This window comes from Bos indicus, chromosome 2 (assembly GCF_029378745.1).
Source record: "Bos indicus isolate NIAB-ARS_2022 breed Sahiwal x Tharparkar chromosome 2, NIAB-ARS_B.indTharparkar_mat_pri_1.0, whole genome shotgun sequence".
Lineage (NCBI taxonomy): Eukaryota > Metazoa > Chordata > Mammalia > Artiodactyla > Bovidae > Bos > Bos indicus.
In genome coordinates this window covers 111,752,202-111,758,201 of record NC_091761.1, presented here as the reverse complement: position 1 = coordinate 111,758,201, position 6,000 = coordinate 111,752,202, and positions in this window count along the sequence as shown.

The window sequence follows — 6,000 nt, the reverse complement described above, 5'->3', positions numbered from 1 at the left end:
CCACCTCTTCTTAATATCTTCTGCTTCTGTTAGGGCCATACCATTTCTGTCTTTTTGGGTACGCCACTAATAGAGAGATTGCAAATCAATGTGACAGAGAATGCAGTGATATTTGCAATTGTGAAATGTAGCCATGGAGTGATATCAGTCTGCATTGTATTACTATGTCCAAAGTTAACACAAACATAGTCACTATTTGGCAGTTTTGGCAATTTCTTGTTTTGCTTTGAGAGCAGAGCCTCAGGCTGTTGAAGGAAATGGTTTCAGGGCCTTTTTCAAAGTCACTGCCAGTGAAGTTGTTGAACTGCAGCCATCATTATTCTGATTAACAATTCAAAACCTCAATCTGAATTATTCATGATGTTTAAATAACTTATCAACATGAACAAAAGTGATGTGAAACTGTTGCAATTAGAAAATCTTACTTAAAGCTTGTAGACAAATATTGTTAATTAAGTAATATTGCCTGCTGGAGATGGAGTTTCCAGGAACCAGAAAGAAATTAGAGAAGTGAATGTCCAGCAAGAGTTGGGGGAAGGGCCCTTTGTGTAATCTCATGATTTAGAATGCTTGAGGAGGTATAAGCAGGAGTCTTAGCAGGCCTAATACTGCTTTAGGAGAGTCTAGTTAATTAGTAAAAAAATAAATTAAAAAAAGGTAGATTAGAATTCTTTCAACTCTCAATTACTTGCTGGAAGACTTACAGAAATAGTGGTTCTGGTACAAAAATGAAGGTAGCAGAGTGTTCACCTACAGGGAGGAGAACTAATCCAAGAGTGGATAGGACTAGAGTCTCAGGCCATCTCAAAAGTATGGCGTCTGAGCACCTAAGGAATCCAAAAGATCCCTGATTCTATTTCATACACTGTTCCTCCATTTCCTCTGGGAGCCATATCATTCTCAGATCCTCAAAAATGAGGAAGAGGTTAAGGGAGATAGGAGACAACTCTGCAAAAAAGTATGTAAAAAAAAAAAAAAAAGTTTATCAGGTGCTAGTGAGACTGAGCTTCCCAGGTGGCACCAGTGGTAAAGACCCTGCCTGCCAATACAAGAGAAGTAAGAAACCCACGTTTGATCCCTTGGGTCTGGAAGATCCCCTGGAGAAGGGCACAGCAACCCATTCCAGTATTCTTGCCTGGAGAATCCCATGGACAGGGAGCCTGGCGGGCTACAGTACATAGGGTCACAAGGACTCGGACATGACTGAAGTGACTTAGCATGCACGGTGAGATTGAATCTGAGACGCCAAAGCCAAAAGTTACCGATCTCTTATTTGTTTTTAATTAATTAATTTATTTAGCTGGTCTTGGTTGTGGCATGCAGGATCTTTAGTTGGGCCATGTGTGATCTAGGTCCCTGGCCAGGGATCAAACCTAACTCCCCTGCATTGGGACTTTGGGTTCTTAGCCACTGGACCACCAAGGAAGTCCCTTTCTTAATTTTGAAAGAGCCCACGATCAGGCTGGCCGGGCAGAAAAGCAGATGGAGGGTCATGGGTGGCACATTCGAGGCATGCACAAGGTGCTGGGAGAGCATAGCATGGGATGCAGCTCTCTGAGGTCCCAGAGGCTGAAGAAACGTAAGGTCACTGTTTTATGGCCCCCAACCATGCTGGGGCCCCACACGGGCAGAACAGATAAGTGACTCTACCAGTCAGTGCTCTTGGTTTCCAGCCACACATACTAGATGCTGGTTAACTTAAGCAGCACTGAACCATGGGAATTATACTTATTTTTTACTTTAATTTTTATTTATGTACTTTTGACTGTGTTGGGTCTTCCTTGCTGTGCTTGGACTTCTTTAGTTGCGGCAAGTGGCGGCTACTCTTCATTGCGGTGCACGGGCTTCTCATCGCAGTGGCTTCTCTTGGTGTGGCTCACAGACTCTAGAGCCTGGACTTAGTAGCTGTGGCACGCAGGCTTAGTTGCCTCGTGGCACATGGGATCTTCCCGGACTAGGGATTGAACCCACGTTCCCTGCATTGGCAGGGAGATTTTTAACCTCTGTACTGGCAGAGAGAAGTTCAGCAATGGGAAGTACAGAGGCAGGCTTGGCAAACTGGCAAAACCAGGGGAGTTGGGAAGATAAGATCAAGGCAGAGGCACTTCACCATACTGGTTAGTGTAGGTAGCCACCGTTGGTATCTTCCCAAATAAGACATTTGTCATGATGCCACTGGACTCTGTTCCACATCTTTGAAAACCTCTTAACTGCTCCTGCTTCACTGAAACTCTTACCAAGATGCCAAGTGCTCAGTGCTGATTGGCTAAGTTGAGTCAAATGCCCCAAACCCATATGCCATGAACCAAGTTGAAAATGACTCATCCCCTTTGTTTTACTAGTGTGACTCCTGTCCAAGCCTGCCTTCCACTTATCTGGGAATTCTCTCAGATGCTAAGGATGTCTGATTCCTGGGTAGCTAACCTTTTCACTGGCATCCTTTTTTCAGCCCAAGGCCTTGTCCTTCAGCTGTGGAGTATTAGGGCTGGCTGCATGAGCAACAGGATACTTGTAAGCACCTTACTTTTGGGAGATACCTTGCTTCTCTTCTGAAAAAGCTTCTGCTATCATCACTCTCTTCAACTATTATCTCTACGAGTTGAGAAGAAAACATGTTCTCCAGGATACATTGTCCTATCCAGACATTTTGAACTTCTCAACTAAAATTCTAACGTGAATCTCTTTGGTACTTCCCTGGGAGTCCAGTGGTTAGGACTCAGCACTTCCAGTGCAGGGACATGGCTTCAGTCACTGGTTGGGGAACTAAGATCCCATGTGCTGTGTGGCATGGTCAAAAATAAATGAAAAACTCTGACACAGATCTCTTAAGGAGCTAATTCTACAAGGACCAAGAAAGGAGCCAGACTGTCACTCCTCCTCCCTGTGTTGCTACCCTACCGTTCTGATTCACTCTTGCTCTTCTGATAGAGCCAAGGTAGTGCATATCTGTGAACCAACTGTATGAGTTTGCTGGGGCTGCTCTAACAAAGTACCACAAACTGCATGGCAGACACAATAGAAATTTGTCTCACAGTTATGAAGGTTGGAAGTCTAAGATCAAGGTGTCAGCAAGGTTGGTTTCTTCTGAGGCTGCGATGAAGTTTCCTCCATACCTCCCTCCTAATTTTCTGTTAGTTTCATGACAGTCTTTGGTGTTCCTTGGTTTATAGATGCATCACCCTTATTGCTGCTTCATGTTCACACAGCCTTCTCCCTGCACATGTCTGTCTCCAAATTCACCCCTTTTAAAGTACGGTAGTCATAATGGATTATGGATGGATTCTGTTCCAGCATGACCTCATCTTAACTAATTATATCCTCAGTAGCTCTTTTTCCAAATAAGTTCTCATTCTAAGGTATGGGAGGTTAGGACTGCAACATACGAATTTGGGGGAACATAACTGAACCCATAACTCCAGCTAGCTAATCTACCAGTCAGATTAATAAACTGTTCTGATTAGGAAAATTTAGCCAGAGTTTAGTAAAAAATGCGGTTAATGAATAAGCTTATTTTCTGGTCAGCAGAAATGGAAAGTTCTATGTTGTAAAATGCATGGCCAAATCAAAAATCCTTGAGTACGATATAAGCAATGTATTGTACTTGAGCATGCTAAATTAAAACTTGAAACAAACCAACCAACAAGTGAACAAGCCAATAGAAAGAACAAACCTAAATAGCTCTTGGGAAGGTCTGGTCTATGGTCTAAACAGAACACTTCAATTGAATCTTAGAGAACTTAGATGGAGTACCTCTACTCCATCAGTACCTGATTTCAGTAATATCTATTGAGTGGATCCATGCTATAAAGGGAGCATATACATTTCTAATAGAATTAGAAAATTGTAATTTTAAAGCACTCCTTTTATTAATCCATCAAATACCTTTTGTGTTTACCATTTTAAAACTAAGTTGCTCTGCTGAGTTTTAAGACTCTTCATTTTCTGGCCTCACCAAGCCTATCTGAACTTATTTCATACTTTTCCAACTATTTTCTGCTCTAGTCAGATTCCTTCCTTATACCAGATACTAATCATTGTCATCCTGTCCCATCACTTCATGGCAAATAGATGGGGAAACAATGGAAACGGTGACAGACTTTATTTTCTTGGGCTCCAAAATCACTGCAGATGGTGACTTCAGCCATGAAATTAAAAGATGCTTGTTCCTTGGAAGATAAACTATGACCAACCTAGACTGCATATTAGAAGGGAGAGACATTACTTTACTGACAAAGGTCCATCTAGTCAAAGCTATGGTTTTTCCAGTGGTCATGTATGGATGTGAGAGTTGGACTGTGAAGAAAGCTGAGAGTCAAAGAATTGATGCTTTTGAACTGTGGTGTTGGAGAAGACTCTTGAGAGTCCCTTGGACTGCAAGGAGATCCAACCAGTCCATCCTAAAGGAAGTTGGTCCTGAATCTTCATTTGAAGGACTGAAGTTGAAGCTGAAACTCCAATACTTTGGCCACCTGATGTGAAGAATTGACTCATTGGAAAAAACCCTGATGCTGGGAAAGACTGAAGGCAGGAGGAGAAGGGGATGACAGAGGCTGAGATGGTTGGATGGCATCACCAACTAAATGGACATGAGTTTGAGTAAGCTCCAGGAGTTGGTGATGGACAGGGAAGCCTGGCGTGCTGCAGTCATGGGGCTGCAAAGAGTCGGACACGACTGAGCAACTGAACAACAACAATCATTGCCTGAGTTCTTCAGCCTCTATTATTTCTCTTCTCCTGTTACAATCTTTCCATACCCTTAAGGCTTCATTCAAGTACATGTAACCTTTCTCCTTCTTGTTATGTTATGGTTGGTGAACTTTCCCTTTGAAATCTAAATGGCTCCAAATGTCTCAATTGTGTTGTGAACTAAAATTTGCCACTTTGTCAATGCTTCAGTCATGACACCATAGAAAGTTTATGTTTCTTGACTGAGGGGATATGGCTTTATATACATCCCTTGAATCTCCCTCAATTTCAGATTAACATTGGACACAATCAGCCATCAATGAGTCCTTAATTGGAAGTCATTTTTTTTAGTTAAAACCTTGACTTTTCTTCCCAAACACCATGGTTGTGGATGCAGGACTAGAGAAACTACTATGGTGTCTTTGAGAAAACTCTATAGGATCAATATCTAGCAGACCATGCACTCTGATAACAATAATGTGATAATATGAGAAATGAAAGATTTAAAAATAAATGAGCTAAGAAGTATGGCATTGAAAAGGGAGTAGAATAGAAAGGAATTTCCTTGATACAAATGAACTTATTTACAAAAGAGAAACAGACTCACAGAATTAGAGGACAAACTTATGGTTACCAGGGGAAATGATGGGGGAAGAGATAGTTGGGGCGTTTGGGATCAATGTGTACACACTCCTATATTGAAAATGGACAACCAACAAGGACCTACTGTACAGCACAGGGAACTCTGCTCAATGTTATGCAGCCACCTAGATGGGAGGGGAGTTTGGGGGAGAATGGATACATGTGTATGTATGGCCGAGTCCCTTTACTATCCACCGGAAACTATCACAACATTGTTAATCGGCTATACTCCAACATAAAGTAAATAGTTAAAAAAAATGAATAAGATTACTATGGGAAATACAAGATGAACAGATACTAAAAAAAGAAAGTGATTTTCTTATCTTGATTAAACTTTATGTCCCCCAAACCTTTGGCAAATATATGTAATACAGAAACTATAATGTATTACATCTAAGATCAGAAAAGACAAAGAAAGATCTTTATACCAGCCCTTGTTTTCACAATACTGAAGGTCCTGGCCCATATGAAAGTGATATAAGGTCTTAGGAAAACAAAAAAAAGCTATTGTTATTTGCAGACAACATACATAATCTAAAACAGTGCAATTGTATCAGCATACAAACTCTTTGAACTAACAAAGGGATTCAGTAAGTTTAAGCATATAAAATTAAATTGCAAATAGCAATCAATTTTTTCTGTGCTGCTGTTAGTACCAAATATAACAAAATG